The sequence below is a fragment of the Cupressus sempervirens genome, chromosome 7 (genome assembly GCF_028749045.1).
Source record: "Cupressus sempervirens isolate cs-2001-9-10 chromosome 7, ASM2874904v1, whole genome shotgun sequence".
Lineage (NCBI taxonomy): Eukaryota > Viridiplantae > Streptophyta > Pinopsida > Cupressales > Cupressaceae > Cupressus > Cupressus sempervirens.
The window spans coordinates 552,057,255-552,081,290 of NC_143124.1; the positions used below are offsets into that span (position 1 = coordinate 552,057,255).

The 24,036-nt window shown below is 31.4% G+C and overlaps 1 pseudogene; it reads right to left on the reverse strand.

Moving 5' to 3' along the window:
• Positions 1-840: 840 nt before the first annotated feature.
• LOC149547971 (RNA-dependent RNA polymerase 2-like) overlaps positions 841-24,036 on the reverse strand; it is a 65,055-nt pseudogene continuing 41,859 nt past the window's right edge.

Consider the following 24,036-nt stretch of genomic DNA (forward strand, 5'->3'; position numbering starts at 1 on the left):
CCATCAATTGGTCCAATAAAGTGGATTTTTGGTAAATTCCATGTTTTTTAGGTAAGTCTAGATGTTTAGAACATTATTAGGGTTCCTAGGAGTTTGTAGAGTCCATTTGCAATCAAATTTGCAATAAAACTTGTCTTAGCACAAAAATTGCAAAAATTGCAAAAAGTTGCTTAGCAACTTTTTGCAATTTTCTTGACAACTTTTCAAAATCTAACTCCTAGTGACTATAACTGTTCGAATTGCCAGTGCCATTAGCTTTAAGTGGGTAGGTGAACCCTAGTGACACCCTTGTTTTGGCCATAGAGACCATCCATCATCCACGGCCACCCTGTATCGAGGAGTCCCCAATGTTCTCTAAGTGCATTTTGAGGTCGATCTTTTGAGGGTCATATATCAGAGCTCGTGAGGGCTATCAATGAACTATCAAATGCTACAAGATGGTGATGTTGAGGCCTAAAATAAACTATCTCATTTTTGAGATATCACATTTTATTTGTATTCGGCACAACGATCTCACTTGATGCCAAAACTTGCAGTGTGCCTCAGTTCAAAGGTGCACCACAGTGTAACTTTGAAATCACTAATCTTGGCATCAAATCGTCAGCGGCATTAGCTCCAGGTGGGTGGGTGAACCCTAGTCACACCCTTGTTCCAACCACGAAGAGTATCCATCATCTGTCGCCACCCCGTACCAAGGAGTCTCCAAGGTGCTCTAAGTGCATTTTGAGGTCAATCTTTCGAGGGTCCTAACTTGGAGCTTGTGAGGACTATTGATGAACTATTGAATGCTACAGGATGGTGATGCTGAGACCTAAAATAACATATCTCATTTTTGAGAGATCACATTCTATTTGGATTTGGCACAATGATCTGGAACATTGAAGGAGGCATACTTAATCGACAAATATGAGCTATCTGGTTTGCCAGACGTAAAGAAATCTTCCCAATTCCATCTGAATAATAGTAGTTGATACCATCTGTACGAATGTAACTATTAGGAATAAGGGAAACTTGATGATCTCGAACATTTAATGTTTACCTTGAAGAGTTAGATGGTTGCCCCATTTTCGTGGCATGTATGGTTGAATCATTTGTACAGTGGAAATCTCCCATCCATTTTCTGATGGACTCGACAGTAACTTCATCATTTGAAGCAAACATCCATACTAAATTTTCTCTCAACTGACTGGCCAAGAAGCCAAGGAATTCAAATCTTTTGTTGCCTATTGTAATGCCTTGCTTCAAAATTGACAATATTCTATCATATACTTGTGATCTTTGTGGTCTTGCATGAAAACCATATTTACTTTTTGCAGTCAAAGCAATTGAATGAAGCTTATTAAAGTCCTCCTCCACAAAAGAGACTTTGAGGAAATCATCAACATACTTTGAAAAATGCCTTGTCACTCGACTTGAAATATTCAAGTCAGGGCCCAAAAAGTAGACCCTAGTTAGAGTAACTAGGGCACGATAGAATTTCAATGTGTCATTATGTCCAAAAATTTTCAGAGACCTCAACTAATTTTGACTAGTTTGCAACTTCTTTATTTGATTTTGAAGCCATGTTTCTAGGTCGAAACATGTCGACTTCAATTTATGCAGTTCTATTAAGACCAGGCATATGTGCAAAGCTGATTTCTTCTCATTATTTAGCAAATAAAAAAAGTGACAATTCAGTATTGGGCCACTGAGTACCCCATGATGAATAAGAGAGTTTGATTTGAAACAGTATCTCATAAGGCAGATTAATACCCTCTAGAACATTAACAGTTGGAACCATACATGGAAAGGGAGAAAATGAATTACCATTTTCTAGAATAAGTTGCTCTGTCATTGCTCTATGCAGAGGCAAGCTTTCAATGATTTTAGTAAGCTCGATACCATCAAGAAGTTTCACACAAAATGCATTTGACTATCCAATGCTACAAAATTCTGAGAAATTTGTTGTCCTACACCAGATAATCTCAATGTCCTCTTTGCAAAATTTGTAAGAATCCTGGTCAGCTATCAAACATGATCTCTGCACTACAACCTTCTTAAAAATTCTTGGACCAAACTGCCACTGCGACAAAAACAAATAACATCACATGTTAACTTTATTAGCATTCTACTCCAAGTCTGCAAGCACCATAATATTTGTAATAAAAAGAAAATTGCATGTGAAATAGGAGGTGAATTTAAAACCTTGCCTGAGCAACAAAATTTGATAGCCCTTAGAAATTGTATACCTTTTTTACAGTTTGTGATAACAACTACCTTATCCTTATTTAAAAAATGCTTAGTTATCAAAGGTGGGTGTGATAGAAAGTCAGCATGTAAGTATGCTTAGAAAAGGGTTAAGTAGCAAACAATAAGTAGGAAGGCTGAGGAGCTTCTTCAAGAATCTAGCATCATGTGTTAGTATTTAATGTTACAAAAATTACTTATATGTCTTTTGTTCCTATTATTATCTGTATAAGTCACACATCTTTTTTATGTTGTTATAGTTTATGTTTAAAAGACAAAATATATGTTAAAAGCATTTGGTTAGCTCAACCACTCAGAATAAGACTTTTCCAGTGCCAGGGCCTTCGAGAATAAATATTGAATTCATATGATATTAATTTTTAAATGGGCTAGTGAATTGACTAATTTTGATCTTGAAATTTTTATGGTTAAATAGGTTTTGAGTTAGAGTAGTGCAAGGATGGAGATTTTTAAGAAGTTTTGTCATCTATATCAGCATTTCCAGAATGCAATAAGTGCTAAATAGACCATACATTCTTATAAGTCATAAATCTGTACAAACCACTACTCATATAATATGAATCAATAATAAAAATTTGAATTGTAACATACCATTTATTAATAATGAACATGTTAAAAGAAAAATTTAAAAGTGATGATTAACAAACTAAATGGCACTAAAGAATTAATTAAGGCACTAGTTCACGGAGAAATCTCCAATTGTTAGAAGACATTTGCCTACTATCAGATTCAACAACATCCTAGGTCAACATAGCTTTGAGTCATGGCAACACAAGGCTTGACCATGCCATAGCTTAACCAATGAAAAAATGATAATGCATTAAATGGTGAAGGTTTAAGGTGGTATGCTACAATAGCTTGGAAATCTTAGTTCTGTACTAGAGCCTTCCTTCACGCTTTTATCATACTCAAATTTTATAAGCAAGTTTGTGGTAAAATCAGAATTAAAGAGGATATGTCTGAATGTTTTAGCAATGACATTAGAGTCAAATAGTGGTGTGTTCTATATTCTACATTATTTGAGTTATATATTGACAGACTAGAAGAATGGCTAAATAAAATTATAGTTGAAGGTATTCAACTAGTCATGGTAAAGAAACTTTTGTATATAGCCAGCCTTATTCTTATTATGAAACCTTTTCATGGTTTGAAAGAAAATTTGAAGGCTTTAGAGCTCTTTTGCCACAAAGTTGGGAAGTAATTGAAAACCAGCAAGATCAAATTAACAATGTTTTTCTTTAAAATGAAGAAGCAAAATGTTAGCTTTATCCTTAGGGAAAGCTTGTTGAAGAGAGTGTCAAAATAAAAGTACCTATGAGTTGGTTCCACAATAAGCTTCCTTAAGACACATGTAGAACAAAAAGGATTCAAAGAGGATGGACAGCTTCTTAGCTGCTTCAAAACAAGTGCAGGAAACCAAAGTTGTGCGATTGGAAAACACTCTTTGCTTTGTTGGTTGTGCCAGTTGTCCTCTACGATTGTGAGATTGGGGGGAGTAGTATGTTAAACCTTAACTAGAGACAGCTAGAAAAAATCAAAGAACATTTAATCATCAATACTCTTAAAGTCAAATCCATAATTCTCTATGAGATCCTATTGAATGAAGCAAAGATATTTCCAATGGAAGCATCCGTTATAATCTGTTTGCTAAGCTATTTAAAAAAATCTAAAACATGAAGAAAAAAAAATTGCTGACCCAAAATTATTGTTAAGAGGAATTAGGACTATTGAAAGAAGAATTGGATGAAGCAAAAGAAGTGGACGAGCATATGGGACATTAATGGGTAGGAATGTCTTAATATCAATGAAGAGACATAAAAAAAATTGTGCAAGAAAAATTCAGGACTTCCATGTTAGAAAAAAAAATAGGTCAGAAAATCACACTATATCAAAAAGTTCAACCCCATATGGGAACATAATGAAAAGGCTTATTTAAAGGCTGCAATTGAGTCAAAGGCTAGAATTTTAGTTATTCAGTTGAGGACTAGGTCTCACCATATTATATGTGACACAAATAGATGTCCAATCACCAAGAGGAAAGAAATTTTTTTGCATTTCCTACAGCAAAGGAATGGTTGAAACTGAACAACATTTCATATCAGATTGTATAGCACATAAAGATATTTGTACTCAACTTGGAAACATCTTGCAATTGAACTGTCTAAAAGAGATATTAAAACGAGGGGAATTCACTATCTAAAAAAGATATTAAACCGACGGGGCCTCATTATATAATAGATTTTATAATCAAGATATAATAGAAAACTTGTAATTAAAAGAAACATATTTCCGTATACAAACTGAAAACCCAATCCTTTACGGCCACCGATTATTCTTTTCTAGATTTTAGTTACTAGGTAGAGAGAACACAAAATTCATTTTAACATTACTAAACTCGCCTCAGTTCAAAATGGAAGCACATATCCATAAATTCAACCATTGGAAAGAATATTTTGCCAGTGAAATCTCTCCGAATCATGAGCTAAACGTGGGGTTGGATCGAATGGACAATGAATACGTGTTGCACCTCTTGAATGGATGTTTTCTTTTCTGTATTTGTCATTCATTCATCAATTAGACTAGCGTATCCATAGACAAAGTACTCGAATACATATCAAAATACATAGATCCATATACAAAATGTGGCTGATCATGCCATCAGAATGTGTATAATATCAATGTTTCTATATACAATGTGGCATATGCCATCTCAAAATGTCTCATGATGCATCCTAAGACAACTATACTATCCTAGGGTGCTGGTGGATGATCAAAATGTAGCCTCTTCACTACACTAGGTGGATCAGATGCCTCTTACATTAACAAAAATGAAAAACCCAAAGTTAGACTACTAAATTTATATGATTCTTTGTATCTAATATTGAATTACTCAAATGCATAATGATCTTTTTTGTAATGAAGATTTATACTATCAAAATTTCATAATAAATACCTCTCTCGTCAACCTCCTGCGCCTGTTGGGAGTCCTCTCATATGCCCTCGGCAATGCTTCTACCTCTCTGATTATGGGCTGTATATGTTCAAATACTTTTGTCAGATGAATCTACAATTTAAACTATAACATTATAATTCATAGCATGCTAAATTTATAACATATTTAATCATGAATTCAAACTACAACTTACTATTGTAGGCTCCTCCTCAGGAAAGAGTGGTTGCATCATCAAATCTACATAACTCTCTCGTCAGACCTCATGTGCACTAGGAGTCTCCTATGAGATACAAAATAGTAGTTGTTAATATCATGAAAATTAGTTTTGAATTTATTTATGAAGATACGGATAATAAAAAATAAATGATACTTATACATACAATGGGGCTCTCAGTGCGAATGGAAATCCCTGATGGTCTACGACGCAGAATCTGTACATGCTCATCGCCAGTAGCCACGCCCTATATACAATAAAGAATGTAATTAAATGGGATTACCACAAACATGTTACAAGAATGCATCGATATTTAATCAAATAGAAAGCACCTAATTACATTTCCTTTGTCAATGCGTGCTGGCTCACCCCCCGCACTTTGTCCCCCCAGGACAAGTGGTACCTACAAGATAAAAGAAAGTTTAGCAACCATATATGCTACAATATCAAATAGAAAAAAAATGTGAACACAACATAATGTACTGTAGATGTCTTAAGGCCAAATGAAATGGCCGAGAGCATGGCATCATCAATCTGTTTGAGCTCCTCCTCAGTCATCAACTAAACATAAATGAATATCACATACATATAAAAGTCAATATGGCTTAAAAATTAAAATTACTCTATTATAAAAATTAACTTTAAATCGCATATGTCATAACAAAAAATGTATACATGTACCGACACCGAAGGAGTCCATACCTCTGCATTCCCCTCCTCTCTCGCATCAGGGTCTGTAGCCTCTGCGCGTGTGTCTGGTGTATCCTCATCTAATACAAAATGATACTCAGGAAGATCACCTATGGGACCCAGGAAAATATTCTTGCACGTAATGCAAGTGTGAGGCACACAAATGTGTGATGAGCTAGCCCATGATGAATTGGCACCATCATCATCAACATGAGGAGGTAGGATTGACCTAGCTTGAGATATCATTAGGCTACTTAGCCTATGAATGGATCTAATGGTATGAGAGCTAGCCTCTGTCATAATATCTGGATGCTGCACTCGAGGAGGAGGGGAGATATCAGTAAGGGGGGGACAAAAGTGCCAACTTTCTTCCACTGGGAAGAGGGTCTATCTTGAGGAGCTCCTAGTCCTAAGCCCATGTTGGGCTTCATGCTCCAATAGTTCACTTTAAGTTTCAACACAAATTCTGCATATAATTTTCTAAGGAAATAAAATGGTATGTCTAAATTTCCATGTGGAGGGATATCAAAGACCATCCACCAATGATCCCAAAAATTTGCACATATGGCATCATTTGTGCACCATTTAATGGATAGTTTGGATTTTTTTGGGTCGACTAGTAAACTCATTTTCAGGTTCGCAAAAAGGCTAGCCAAATTGTCTTTGGTTATGTTGAGGGCTGTAACCTCATCATAGTCCAAACCATCATCAAACATCTCGTGCATTTCATCATGCCAATGAAGAGTGGCATTTTGTTGGTTCATAAGGGTTTCAATGTTATCCACTATGGCGTTTAACGTGGATAACATAGGAGCCAATGCGGGTACATTATTATATGTTCTATGCAAACCTCTCAACTTGGTGAGATTTTTATTTATCAAATCCTTGATTCAAGGAGGGTTTTGAGGGGGTAGAGGATCATTTGGTGGACAATTTTGTGGGGGTACTGGATCGTTTGGTGGGGGTTTACGAGAAATATTATTCCCTACCTCAATGTCATCACTCTAATCAACCATTCCTATTGAATTGTAAAATGTAATATATATTTTTAAAAAACCTTAATTTTAACGATTTTTTTCAAAAAAACCCTAAATTCAACTAAAACAAACAAAATCATGCTAAAATCTATTGAATTTAGGTTAAAAATGAGTTGGAGAAAAAAAAGCCATGCCTTAATATCTGATATCTGATATTCAATTGTATATCCGATCGCCCTGGCAAAAAATTGGCCCCAAATATCATAATAATGGGCCCACGGGTTTGTGTTTTTTATTTTATGTTGTGCATAGGTATTGGATATCAGATATATTATATATTAATTATAACATATAATATCTTACGTTTTTATTATTATATGATATTTTATATATAATATATTACATTATATTATATTTTATATTATATTATATTATATTTTATATATTTTTATATTATATTTTATATATATTATATTACATTACTATATATTATAATATAAAATATTATATTATATTATTATAATATAATAATATTATTATATTGTATTATATTATTATAATATAATAATATTATTATATTATATTATTATAATATAATATTATTATAATATTATATTATTATAATTTATAATATATTATACTTTTTTATTATATATTATATTATAATATATTACTTTATTATTATTATATTATATTTTATATATATTATATTATATATATATATTATATTACATTACTATATATTATAATATTAAATATTATATTATATTATTATAATATATTATTATTATTATAGTATAATATTATACGATTATAATATAATATAATAATATTATATTATATAATATTAAATAATATATTATACAATTGTAATATAATATTTTTATATTATTATAATATAATAATAATATAATATAATATTATAATAATTATAATTATGGTATTGTTATAGTACGCTGATTATCGGATATCCGATAATATCAGATATCCGATGTTAATCGGATATCCAATAAGGCTCGGCCTTACCTTCCAGGTTTGGTACCTGGATAGGTGGAAAAAAGTCAGAGCGGATTTTGAAGCGCTTTTGGACGTCTTCAAATTCTATTTTTTTCACATTGCCACTTTTTGGCACACCATGACCCTGGACATACCCAAATCTAGAGCTTGTTTCTTCTACAACACATCCCAATCTTAATACTCATCTAGATGTACTATCTTCCTTTCTTATTCTAGTAGAGATTTTTATAAAGGAGTCAAATTGAATTTCCCAACTACAAATTTTTGAAGATATTGTACCTACAGTGGAAAACTTTTAAGGGCTTCATATCACCATTTTGTATCTTATAATTCAACGAGGAAATGGGGTTTTGTTTCTAGTTATTTCCCCATGGAGTTATTGAACTAGATATTAAAATTATTAATAAAATATAGTGGCTCCATCCACTTTTTCCAAAAAAATAAAAAATAATAAATGAGATGTTTAGGATAATGAGAGAGAGACATCTCCTAAACAAAGATGAGTAGAGGAGTTGATTGCGTAACTCCCAATTCTATGAATGTCACCATTCATTAAGTGTGTGCAAAGTGCCAAAATCCATTTAAGGAGGATAAATTGATTTCCTTATTAAAGGAGTTAAAAAATGACAAGTCCTCACACATGCACTGAAGGAGAAACAAAATAATGTCCTCACACTTGTACTAGAGGACAACAAGTTGTAGATGTATATGGATTATTCCTATTTAATATCTAAGGAAAGATTAGTTTTTAGACACAAACTTACTTAAAAGATTAATATTTCCCATTTGAAAAACCAACATTGCATTGATGGTCTTCTAGCTACTTGCAAAGCTAAACTTAAACCACAATATGGAAGATTGATAAGCCGATGGGAAAGAATAATTTTGCATTGCATTCTTTTCATTTGTGATTGTGGTAAAATGTTGTTGCCCACTATGAGGTTTCCACACCATCCACCATTGTAAATGGCTTCCCCTCTTAAGTAGGTTATAGGTGTTAGTGTTTGAGTAGATTGGAAACATTTTGAAAGTTCTAGCCTTAAGCCAGTTGTGGGGTTAGAGCTTAGAAAGAGAAAAAGCTAAAAAGAAAATTGATCATGAGCAAATAAAGAAACAACTTTGTAATCAATTTCAATAGTGATCAAAGTGTGTTTTAAAAATCTACCAAATTTTGACATATTCGTATAACCCCATGTCTCCATGTGGTAGCTAATGTCTCTTTTGTGCTTAATAATACGCATAAAAGTGTCTCTATGCTAGTTTCTTTATTAGTGCAAAGGATAGTTTGGAACCTTTTGCTATTTTAATGAAGCAACAAATGCTTAAAAAATGAAAAATAAGGTTGAAAAAAAGGAGGGGCTGAGCTAAGCAACAATTGCTTAATAAGAAGAATCAACAAAAAATTGCACTTGACTCCACATATTGATTTCCCTCCTTTTTATTTGCTTCCTATGTTTTCTTTAAATATTATCTCAAAGAATATTATTAATATATTTTTTAAAGAATAGTATTTGTGATGGTTGCAAGAAAAATAAGCTATAAAATTTGATGATATGGTGCCACCAGCGCAAATTACTCTTAAAACAATTAAGCAACAACTACTAGCCAAATTAAGCTAAGCATGTGCATGGGGACCCGCTCTAAGAAATTGAGGGGAGGGATGAAATTTTTGGTGATAACAATTAGTTGATATGAGATTTATACATATTCATGGTAATGTTGAGCTTGAACATGGAGACTTAACAACTCATTCACAGTAGATTGTGACAACTTGATCAACTCTCAAGATGACAAATTCAAAACCTAAGAACTCAAGGTCAGGTTTAACTCAGAGTGGAGAAGATTAAATTCAAAATTAATGCAAGTAATTTCTAGATTGAAATGGCTTAACAATCTGCTTTATTCTTGTTGGATTTCCACTTCACATGCTTTGCAATCTATCTCATTTGATCTCCATTTCAACTGTTCTAATGAGAGATGCAGGTGCCTTGTTCGAACTTGATTTCCACCTTTGGTCTATGCGTGCATTGTATTTATCTAACATTTCCACATGTATTTGGTTTGCATCTACCATATTTGTATTGCATTTCTACCTTGCAATTTGAAGAATGCCTTATTTGGGTCTCATTTCCTCCTTATTTTAGGCTCAACACTTTATTTGCCCTCGATTTTTGACTTGCTCTTTACCCAAGTTTCCTTATTTGGGTTAAAAATCTACCTTTTGATCTTATGAGCCCTTGTTTTATTTGAATTTCCACTATGATTAATGAGTAAGGAGGCCTATTTGGTTGGATGCAACTATCCTCCACCAAAATTGTATAGCTGACCAATTTTCAAAAGATTGAAAACATCATGGATTTTTTTGAAAATTTCAGGGTTTGATCTTCATGATCTACATAGTTTGTAGTTGAAAACAACAAAAAATTTGGAAATAAATCACTACATTTTTTTGAATCTAGAAAAAAAGTTTGATTTTGTTTTATCTTTGGTACTCTTTTTATGGAGATTAGTCTGTCCCAATCTTCATCTCTACAAGCATGACACTTTATTGCATTGAAAGAGGTTCAACATTTATATAAAACTAGCAGTCACAGGCTTTTGGTGCATGTAATTATGAGCCGATAGTAAATATAATTTTTTAAGAGTAAAAAATATATTTTAAAAATTAATAATGCCCTTAGTGATTAAGAAATTAAGTTTCCACAATTCATGCTAATGAATATAACATTGAAAGTTCTAGTATTGAAATTATAAAATAAAAATAAATGTTTTATATTCAACTATGTTTATCTAATTTATCTTTCAAATCAATATCTCAAATCAAAATCCATTATCCATCTTATTAGAATATTAAGAAATAGAAGAAAAAATATCACACAAGAAGTCATGTGAGGTAAGACACTCATAGTATCATGAAGTAATAAAACACTATATTTGTCATACCTAAACATATCACAAGGAAATAAAGATACATAAATATGTTGTATTTCTCATAACTCATGAGCATTCGAGCATAATAGGAAATCTTATTTTCAATGTAAAACATAACTATGTAAACAAAATTTTACATTGAATAATAGTATTGTAGATAAGTAAAATACACATTTAGTCGACACATGAAAAAATTATTAATCATTGTTAATTTGTAATGATCTATAAGAAAAGATTGATTATGATTAAAATTACAAAATTGTCTTACCCTCCCATTTTATAGAACAAGTGGTCATAAAAAATGATGACAATTAGAACTTGATAAAATACCACTAATCATTTCTTTCTAAACCATAAATTAACATGCAATCATGTACTAAAAAAGAATGAGTTTGATTGAAGGTTCCATATTATTAATGCAAATAATCTAAAAAATTAATGTGACTATTTCAATTCCTTTCTTCTGATTGCTCCAATCATTTAAATAACTAAGAATAACAAGTAAAATCCCTAGCTCTAGAATTGTAGAATGCAGATAATCTAAGTCATTAAAAAGTAGCTAATTCATTTATTAATCCCTACAACTATCTACTTAATCTTATGAAATACAAATGCACACTTTTAATAACATAGAAATCATGAGCCTAATATTTTAAAAAATTACAAATACTCCATATAAATGAAAACTTCTTGCAACGAGTATTATTTATAACTAAAAATCCCTAGCTCTAAATTCCTATAAATTTATCATGTGTAGATGATCCCCTTTAAAAAAAATTTTAGAGACAAAATGTGAAGAAGTCTCCAACTTAAGGATAGTGTTTTGAAATTCAACATCTTAAATGCAACTCAAATTTTTTATTTCCATAATGTATGGAATGATTAAACAAATATTTGTGCATGCAATAACTAGTAAACCATTTGATCATTAGTGCATGCACTAACTGGTAAATCGTAGTCAAATCTTGTAAATGTCGTAACACGAAAAAGTTCAAAATGACATAAAGCAATTTGATCCATTCAACAATATCATAATGCATTGGAAACCATTCTTCCCATATTAATCTTTCAAAACATAATATATAAAATTTTAAAGGTCTCAATTAATTCGATCGTTCCTGACCAAATAGAGGTCTAATAAAAATGCCCAAACCATCTATGAAAGACACAAATCATCCTTAATTATATAATTTCTGCTGCATCCAATGATAGCATACTATGCCCATTGCAACTTGAATTTTATGTCCTTCTTTTCAATCACCACATACTTCTTCTTCCACTATTAGTTAAGATCAAACCTTCAATAATGCCTATTCGTAAATAACACAATTTCTTATGCCTAAATGAGATCAAGAAAACTGTGTTATAATAAATGACTAGCAAAAAAAATCAAACTTCAAAATTAAATTTTTTAGAAGTTCAAATAAAACTTCACCTTAATTGTCATTCTCACAAGTTGCAAACATGCCTCAAACCCTTCTTTATCACACCAACATCTTTCTATTGTTGTAAAAAAATAACAAACAAGAGTGCTAATAGAGAAAGGGCAATGATAAAAGATTCTAAAAAATTTGTTTTCCAATAAATAGGAATAGGAATACGAATAGAAACAAGTCAAGGAAACATGTCAAAGTAGGAAATAAAACTAAAACAAATAAATAGAATAGAAAGAATAGAAATTATGAAATTTAAGAAATATTTACTATTTTATGCACATGAATTGTTTAACTTTAATATCTCATAACCACACTGTCTTATTATGAAAAATAAATTGATTATAAATTATAAATTTCATTCTAATTAAAACTTTGTAATAACTACATTTTATGTTCTAATTATAAAGTGAATCTTTTGATTATAATTTCTTAAAATATAACAAAGTTTTTAAATGCAACTAATGTTTCTATTATAAATTTTAAGAATCAACTTAAAATTTCATGCCATTATTGAATTATTTGCCATGTTCAAATATTCCATGTTAATTTAATTGCATATATATATATAAATAATTTTTGAAAAAGAAGAAGTTTCCTTTTCATATTTTTATGAAAATGTACTTAAAATTGTATACAGATATTTAGAAATTGAACATTTTCATTATATTTTATTTTCAAAGAATAATTCTATTATAAATATTTTATAATTTGAGATATTTCAATAATTTATTCAATTTTATTTAAATTAATTTTTATTAACAGTTCTTTTTTAATTCTAAAATAAATAAATTTTTAAATCTTAAAATTATATCTATTACAAATTGAAAAGTGTGTATATATATATATATATATATATATATATATATATATATATATATATATATATATATATATATATATATATATATATATTCTAGTAAATAAGAATAGGAATTGTCAAATTAGGAAAGAAAACTAAAAGAAATAAATAGTAGAATAGAAAGAGTATAAATAAATAATATTAATGCACGAGGATCAATTCTTGATATGATACAATAAAATACAAGGGTAATAATTAAATTTAATGATGAATCATGATAAGATAAACAAGAGACACAAAACGTCACATTTCCTACCATTAGTGTGTGCTTTAAGATGAGTTGTGACAATAAGATACTTTGAAAAATGAACTTTTACATAAATGAATTTAAAGAAAGACATAGAGATAATTAGATAGAAACAAAGAAAGTTATTAGAAAAGAATTGTGGAAGGGTGGAAATAGAGCATGTGAGGGTGCGAGAGACTATGACACATAAAAGTGAAATGATTTATATTAAAATTAAGTATTTATATTTGTTAAAGTGTAAAATTTGTCTTTAAGGTATGTTTATAGATGTTTGAATTGTTATTATTCCTTAATTTCATAATTATATTAAACGAGGCATTTTGGGTCCCCTATTATGATGCAGTGAGTGCAATTATGAAAGATATACAATTTAATAGAGTGAAACCTTTACTTATATATATATATATATATATATGAAAAGTAAAGGTTTCACTCTATTAAATTGTATATCTTTCATATATATATATATATATATATATATATATATATATATATATGTTCGTAAAATATAATATTTATTTTCATTTTTAGAATCGCTTAAAACCTTGTAATTATTTGCAATTATGACCTCCCTAATTTAATTGAATGAAAATAAATATTTTAAAAAATGAAAGACAATTTCAATTGCAGAATATATACATGTTGAGTTATTCATTTGATTATGAAAATGATAAATTTAATAATACTAAAAATTAATAAATAAGAAATTAGAGAATATATTTTTAAAATGAAAAATGATTTAATTTACTATTTTCATTCTGATTGTACAAGCATTAAAATCTAATTTATTTTGAAACATTTAAATTTAAATTTTATTTAAAATTAAAAATTTTAAATCTATTTAAAATTTTTTTACACTCTCATCTACTTATAGGAAAGTTGAATAAAGAGGAGAAGAATTTCAATGAACGTAGAAAAGTGAAAAATCCTTCTCTTGTTCTTTGTCATCTAACAGTTGACTAAAATAAAATAAAGAAATTGACTAATTTGTAAAATTAAAATCAAAATTAGAGGGAATAATTAACAATAAAAATGGTTAAATAATAAATTACACGTCCTCCTACAATGCGTGACAATTACAAGGCAATTCATATGACTCATGAAACATGGGTCATCGAGTTTGACTCAAAATCACATAGTTAAATCTTGATATTCACATCACAATTACAAGGCAATTCATGTGTACTCTATTGATTGACATTTTTCGTACATGCATGTGGGAAGGGTTTCAACGAGAACAGATGGCAACGGCGGCTATGGAACAAAGGCACACGTGTACCCTAATTTATCTCATTGTTAATTTGAACCCACTTTTAACTTTCCGTTGCATTTTCTATAGGCACTCTCGACTTATGTCGTCTAAAAGACTAGGATTCAAATACATCATCATAAGAGGTTTCAAGTGTAATCACCTAAAAATGGTCATCTAGACTATTAGCCCCCTTTTCAACATTTTGGCTAAATTAATTTAATCACTTACCTAAGCCAAATTGCTAATAATCAATTTATTTGATTATAACCTATAGTTTGACTATGCTATCCTAAATTCATTATTTGATTAAAAGAACATGTCCTCTTTTAATTAAATAAAAGACCCCATTCTTCTAACCCACTTAAAGTGCACACATAAAGTCCTTTTTCTATTTTGCAATTAAAAGAAAAGGCTTTGTGACTTTTGTCTTATATGACAAGTCAACTTATATTCTATTGGTTGATTTGTGTGTGCACATGGATCACTCCTATTTTCGAATTCCATCGTTGATCATCCACCATCTTCATCTTGATCTCCATCGTCCATACATCTTTAAAAGGGAGAGAGCTTTCCCCCTCAATCGATCCATCTTTTGAACATTGTTATGCTGCAGGTTTTCTAACAGGTTTTCTTTGGAGCTTTGTGGAGAACTTCTCTTCCTTGTCTACATTCTCTCATCCATGGCATTTTAGCTTAGATTCATGTTGCATGTTAGTTTAGCTTCTATTTTGCAATAATCTCTCACATAGCTTAATATTTGGATTGTAACACTCTCATTCATATTCTAGCATAGCTGCATTTGACATTCTCATTCTAGCTTAATCTTCATTTGCATTGCATCCTTGAGGAACTCCTTGGGACATTTGCATTCTTGCATCTTGTCTTTGGAACCTCCCATTGCATAGTTTACTAGCAAGAAGAGTATCTCTAAGGCTCATCTGAGAGCCCTTGAACTTGAAATACACTCTCTTGCACTCCATGGATAGGGAGCTCTAAGCCGGCATTCAAACATTCCAACTCATGGAATCGTTTGGATAGAATGGTTTAGAGTGTGACACAATCTACTGTACATTTTTGGCGCCCACGGTGGACGCCAAAAATGTACACTTGAAAGTGTCACACTCTAAACCCTTCTATCCAAACGATTCCATGAGTTTGGAATGTTTGAATGCCGGCTTAGAGCTCCCTATCCATGGAGTGCAAGAGAGTATATTTCAAGAATAAAAAGGCTCTCAGATGAGCCTTAGAGATACTCTTCTTGCTAGTAAATCATGCAATGGGAAGTTCCAAAGACAAGATGCAAGAATGCAAATGTCTCAAGGAGTTCCTCAAGAATGCAATGCAACTAAAGATTAAACTAGAATGAATATGAAAAGTGCAGCTATTCTAAGCATGGATGAGAGTGTTACAATCTAAATATTAAGCTATGTGAGATAAATTATTGCAAAATAGAAGCTAAACTAACATGCAACATGAATCTAAGCTAAAATGCTATGGTATGAGAGAATGTAGACAAGAAATAGAAGTTCTCCACAAAGCTCCAAAGAAACCTGTTAGAAAATCTGCAGCATAACAATATTCAAAAGATGGATGGATTGAGGGGGAAAGCTCTCTCCCTTTTAAAGATGTACGGACGGTGGAGATCAAGATGAAGATGGTGGATGATCAACGGTGTAATTTTAAAAGAGGAGTGATCCATGTGCACACACAAATCAATCAATAGAATATAAGTTGACTTGTCATATAAGACAAAAGTCACAAAGCCTTTTCTTTTAATTGCAAAATAGAAAAAGGACTTTATGTGTGCACTTTAAGTGAGTTAGAAGAATGGGGTCTTTTATTTAATTAAAAGGGGACATGTTCTTTTAATCAAATAATGAACTTAGGATGACATAGTCAAACTATAGGTTATAATCAAATAAATTGATTATTAGCAATTTGGTCTAGATAAATGATTAAATTAATTTAGCCAAAATGTTGAAAATAGGGCTAATAGTCTAGATAACCATTTTTAGGTGATTACATCAAGCATCTGAGATTCAAATCTTTTACATTTTAGCTATCATCTCTTAACTCTTTCTGTCTGAGAGCATTTGTGATCCAACCTTTTCATCTGAGAAAAGGAGGAGGGAAGAACGAGTTTAAGGATTTGTGGAAAGAAAATTTGAAACTGAAGCTCTCGTCTTTATCACTTGCTATTCCATCTTCGGGTGCAACGCTTCAAATCTTCTCACATAAACCCAAATATGAAGAAATTACATATCTGCTTGGGCAAAGAAGAAAACATATAGAGGAATCACTGCGACAAATCATATATCTCATCTTTTGGGGTTCCAATTGATTAGTTTTTTTCTTTTTCCTTCTATAATTTGAGAATTGAATTGAATAGGCTTTCCATACGAACTTGAGAATAGGATTTCTGTGCCTCTACATTGCAACGGATTTATTTTAAATTTATGTATGTAATTTATTTCTTGGAGACATTATAGAAAAAATATTTGAATATTTTCTTCTGGATCATGGCCCAGACGCTCATCAATTTGATACTAAATGATGTTCACTTGTGGGAATGAGAGGTTTTTTCTGTGTTTTACCTTTGAAATTGTTGCTATCTTCCAAACCCCGATTAGGAAATCTCAAAAACAAGTTAGGTAAAAAATCAAGATCTCATAGCGTTGACTGCTTATCACTTTCTTACAATGAATAACGTGTCCTTCATCTTTGTATTCTCCGCTTCTAAAATCTTAAAATCTTAATTCATCTCCACACTCTTTCGATCTCTGTCTGAGAAATCCTCTTGGACTCAAAAACTCAAAACTCTTCGATTCTAGGCGTCCAATAAAACATAGCATACCTTAAAAAATTTTAACAAGAGGAGGCTTTCATGTCGCAACATTTACAACTATCAATGTAGAGTATTCAGAAGGTGGTCTCTGAGAAGGATGAGATTATTTTATAAGAGTTTCTGGTAGTGATCACATACATCAAAAGAATACCCAGATTGCATGTCAAGAAATAAAATTAAAATTAACCATTAAAGTCCCTGCATAACAAATTCAAGGCATAATAATTTGAAACAAAAGTTCTGTCTAATTTAGTTCCTTCACAACATGAAAGAAAATGGTAAGATGTATGTGGAAAATTGAGTGTTGGAAATTGAGTGTTGGAGTTAGATTTCTTAGTAAAAACTATTTGTAGTGAAGGTTTTAGATTAAATTAGGCAGTTTACAAAGCCTCTACAAGTGCCTCTGCTCGAGGGACCATTTAACATTGTTTATTGTAGGCATCAACTAATCCAGTTAGGCTTGAATTAAATGACATCTACTAGATTGATGATCCATCATTTAAATCAATCCATGATTTAGGCCTATAATTTCATTCTTCCCCTACAATGAAATATGCATTTGATGATAATAATAATAAATAAAATTATAATACACAGTAGAAAATGTCAAAAAATAGAGATCACTACTAGTCACGCAGATAAAATCACCAAGCATTAACCTATCAGACATGAGAGGGGAAATAAAAGTGAAACCAACAAAACATTCATAGAGAGAGAAAAACAAGAAGCTTTACTCTTACAGGAAAGAGAGGGGAATTAAAAGCTAAACCCACACTCCACATCATTAAATCTTGAAAGATCATTGATGAGAAATACCTAATTTCATGCCATGTCTACCAAGTAATTAGTATTATTCACATCACACTTGTCATCAATTTCTTTAGACACTAAAGTTGTAAGGTCATAATGCATGTGAAATTATTAGAAATCACCATTTGGATGATCTTGAAAATAACTAGTACGCCCTATAATATCTCTTCTTGTTATAAAATCTATTCATTAACTACATTGTTTTAATTTAAAACAAGATGATAGCTTTTACTACTTTCTTTATTTTCTTAAAAGTCTTTATATATATTTTTATATTTACCAAGAATGAAATAAGATTTAAAATGTCTAGTATAAAATCATAGAGATTGGAATCTCTCTATTGTATGTTATTTCTTTAAAAAAAATTAAATCTTTTTTGTTTTGTTAGGAAGATATATGATTGTATTATAATTTTTTCAAAATTAGAAATTTTAAAGATAAAGCTATACATAACAATGTTATTAATAAAACAATCTTTAACAAATCAAATGTTAGGTGTTATTTATATTTGAAAAATATCTATTTAAATTGAAGTGTAAATATTATTTATTTAATAAGATGTATGTAAATTTTTTTCCAAAATTTGATTAGTCTAAATTTATACTAAAATAAAAACCTTCCCTATGAAATCTTCAAAGACAATTAGAATTTTGGAATGCCATTGTTCATTTCAAATTGGTTTAATGGAATAAAACAACATCATCTATGCATCTAGAAAATGCATAATTAATTATAAAAATAAAAATAACTGATCAATTTATCAAAATAAACTTTTTGCACCATTAGCTGAAATATTACAAAAATCTACATTTCATTTTAGACAAAAGGTAGGGACTCAAGATTCATAGAGCTCTTGTTATATGAAAGAATGCGAATTCAATCGAAGAAACACAAATCTAATGAACAGGGATGAATTTAATTAAAGATGCAAAAAATTAAATGTAAGGGATTCAAATTAAATTAGATGGACATGATTTTGATACGAGAGGGGCACACATTTAATTCAAGAGGTCACTATTTAATGAAAGGGTTTGTTTTGGTTTAATTTTATCTCTCAAAGGCCAAGTTAACCTTATTGGAAAGAGCCGGACTTAACAAGCATGAACACACATCCTTCCCTCATCGGTCCCCCTTTCAATTAACCCACCCTTCATTCTTTAACCCCATCTTTGATTTCTCCTCATTTTTGTTTGAATAAAAAGTATCCCAGTTTTGCTATCAAAATCCTGCACACCCACATAATTGATATTTTCCTACATCCATCTATTGTGTTTGTCATAAATTTAATAGGTAGTAAATTTTTTATTATTACCTCAGGGATTTGAACCGTAGTGGATGAGAAGGAGGGCTCATACTAGACATTCTCTACAATCCTTTACATCACATGAGAAATAAAAACCCATCTACATTTTAGTAGCCTCTTTCAATTTTAATGCATTTGATTAGAGAATCTACATGAGAATACAAACATCTATATTCTCATATATAGTTGGTCCCCTAGTTTGTTCAAAAGGGATTTCATTTCTCATTTATGAATTCATACTTCATTTTACTTTGGAAATTACAAGAGTTACATAGATTCATGGCTATGAGATAAGAAATTCACTACCCATCTTTGGATTTTGTGCTTCAATGCAAAGAATCAACAATTCAACAAAATTCTAATGCCCTATTTTTTCAGTGATCAAATCATCAAACAAGGATTGCAATCAGTTGCCTGATTATTCTTCCATGATTATGGATTATGTAGATTAGGTGACAAAATCAATTATTATTAATACAATATTTATTAATTTAAATTTCCAAATTTTAGATGATTCCTATGCATCTATATCTTTGACCAAGTTGCCTCAAATGATGTGTATTGTTGGTAGTTATATCTCTTAGAATCACTATAGGGAATGATGCAATAGACCCCATCTAACTATGAATACTCTCTATGATGGATTTACATTGTAAAAGCTCTTCTAAGCGTATTAGAATCTCTACAATGAAATGCTCAGGGTTGCACAATGCTTTCACCATGTCCGAGGATGAAATAAAATCCAAACAATAAAAAATATAGCAAATTCTTCTCACCAGTGGCACCAAGATAGGTAGTCTTGAACACCCAGTAATGGAGAATTATTTATAATGTGAATTTCACTTGTTACACAGTACCATTGAATGGTATAAAACTAGTTTTGTATATACACATGGACAAACAATTTCAAAATTAAAAAATGAACTGAGAATACTAGAATACTATATCCTAGTGTTAGGCTTTAGCTAGTATCCCTCAACAAAGTTGGAAGGGACTGGTACTCAAGGAATACAAATGTGCGCTTTGATTTTTCTATTGGTCAATTTTAAAATATTTTACTATTTGAAATAGGTTGTCCACACATCAAGATAGAAATGTATTATGAAAGGGGAAGTAAGTAGTCCAAGTAGAACCACTTTCTAGCATGTTCTTCTGTATTTTAATCCTAGTCTATACTTTTTTTACAAAATGTTACGTAACAAATAGTGGTATGGAGAATAGCTTGGAACTCAATTAGAGTACAACTTAAGGAAGAGACATTATGTTGGAAACTTATAATTGGAATAATTGTTGTTTTGTCATTGATGTTAAATCTATGGATGAGACATATTGCTACCTAATCTAAATGTCATATCTATTTGATTGATGAAGAGGATTTGCGAGGTTACTTATAATTATAACACATAGAGGAAATGTTGAAGTTATGAAAATGAAGTTACAATGGACATTTGATTAGATATACTTTGATAAATTCAAGTAATTATTTATGTCAAGAAAGCTAGGCTAAGCCGAGCAAAATAGTAAAATACTAAGGAGTACTGAGTTATGCTAGTTATGCAGTGAGAATCTAAGGGTACCCCTACTAGAGGTAATCTAGATTCTTGCAAATAACCACATAGTGGAAACACAACACAAATGCAAGATCTGATACCAAATAACAATACTTGACTCATAAAACAACTGTTTACATACAATATGCTTGATTGTAAGGCCTTCCAGATTAGGGCCAAATACAAAAAGCAATTACAAAATAGTTCTACAAGATCCCTTAAGATCCAACTCCACACTAATCCTAGCTAGTCTAGATCCACACTCTAGTAGAAAACCTCAACAAAATCTTAAATTGTGCTCACAAGCCCATTGAGAAATCTCCTAGTTTACCAAGCCTCAACTACTAACCCTTCTCAAAATTTGATCCTACACTTCATCCTCTTCTCCAATCTAGATGATCCCCCATTTGACTTAAGACTCCACAAAGCACCCTTAATTATACTCAACTAAGCCACAAGTTGGCGTAGCCCATTGAAAATTAAAATAAACCCTTACATTAAATATTTGTATAAGCCATAAGTCAACTGCAACACAAATTAAATACCCATACACAAATTAAATACCAAAAGTTGGGTCACTAATAGCTTGGGCACCATAGGAACCAAGACCAAATCAAGTATCAGAGAAAACCATGCCGAGTGTCAGCATTCCACTAGAAATAACCAAGTTCCTTCACTAACTAAGCACCAGTATATGCTAAGTCCTCCAAAAGCAACCGATCCCCTTCATTGACCTAGCTTCTCAGGCAATACTACTACCAAGCTCCTAGTGCGAACTAAGCTCCTAGTATTTACCGAGTGCCCCAAGCATCATCGAAAATATTCATTAACCAAGTCACTTAATTTTTTTAAAAAGAGGGGTAAACGCTTTGACCTGGAGCTATGAACTAGTGAGGCCACAAATGGGGACCTCATCCCCATGAGATTTGAACCTTGATGGCAAGGATAACAACACAACAACTTAACCATCACAACATGCCACTATTGGCTAACCAAGTCACTTAATTAACACAACAACCAAATGAAATTAGTATCGACCAAGTCAGACTTCATTCTTTGATCGAATCCTCCAACTCTAAGGTCAAACCACACCAATATGCATGATTTCTAGTCAACCAAGGATGCTCCTACATTAAACACTCCATGTTTGAAAACATGTTCTCAGTAGCTAAAAGAACATCTTTTGGGATTCAACACATAAATCCCAAATTGGATCTTCACATACATATCCTCCAAGTTCTCAACTTGTACACTCTTTCCCTTAGTCTTCTTCTACTTCTTCACATCCATCCTTAGTGTGCTACAAGTATAATTTCCATGTAACCCTCTCAAAATCCTTCAATTCAACTTGGATGCCAATACTCAAGTTCCTCCTACCAAGCTCTTCATTCTACAAAGGAATCATGGAATGCTTTCGACCATATTTAACAATTGAAAACACATTCTTGACACAATCATGCACAACCTTGCAATCATACTACCAAGGTCCACCAAGCAATATATGACAACTATTCAAGTCTGCAATATCACACAACACTTTATCCTTATACTACTCAATCTAGAAATTAACAAGGCATTTCTCCCTTAATTCCAAAGCATGCTCACCTTGCTACCAACCAATCCTATAAGGATAATGATGTCTCATTCTCTGCAAACCAAGTTTTTGAACCATCTCCTCAGCAACAAGGTTGTTAGTACTAATGCCATCCACAATCACATTGCAGACTTTACCATCAGACTTACAACAAGTCCTAAAAAAACTATGTTGGAATTAAAGATAAAATAACTAAGAGGGGGGAGGAGGGTGAATTAGTTACTAAAAAAAATTAATCCCAACAGATCCCTTAGATGTCTTAAAGATCTAGTTACTGCTTGTACTCGGTAAACAAATGCTGTAACTCGGTAAATTAAACTATTACTTTCTTTTCAAGCATTCATGCATGTAACTGAAAATAAGGTGAACACAAGAGACACCAAATTTAATGTGGAAAACCAATATGGGAAAAACCACCAAGTAACCAATCACCAATTTTTAACTTTTTTGAAGTGAGCCCTGTTAGGAGCCAACCCTATTAAAGGTTACAATACACACTATTAGGTGTGACCCTGTTAGAGGATTTAATCACCCTGTTAGGAGTGACCTTGCTAGAGGTCTTTAGAACAATTCAACTGAACTGTCACCTTGTTAGAGGATTTACAAAATGGCTGTTGAACCAACTCTATTAAGAGATTTGAAATCACTGCTACAATGGTTAGAAAGAAACAATGAATTGATCTGAACAAGATGCAATTGAATTTGCTGGCTACAAGTTTCTGTTCAACATTATTAGATCCTCCTTGATCAAATATGGCTCTGCTACTCCTCAATGATCTCTAATCATCCTTCAATTTTTCTTCCACAATAATCAGTCTTCATATCACATTAACTTCTCATCCTTTCATTTCATACATTTTAGAATTCGCAACTTGACCTCTTATACCATTCAGATTGTCAAGTCGGCCCATTTACATGTTACATTTACCAATAAACCATACATCAGTCGGCTACAGATATTACTCTGAACAAATAAACATTATCTCATAAAATAATGAAATCCTTTACTGGATGACCCTGCTCAATAAATAGTGCTTCTAGAAATTTCTTGAGTTAACCATCTTGACTTGGTTAACATTGCAATATCCTTAAAATCTTTTGGCTGCCGAGT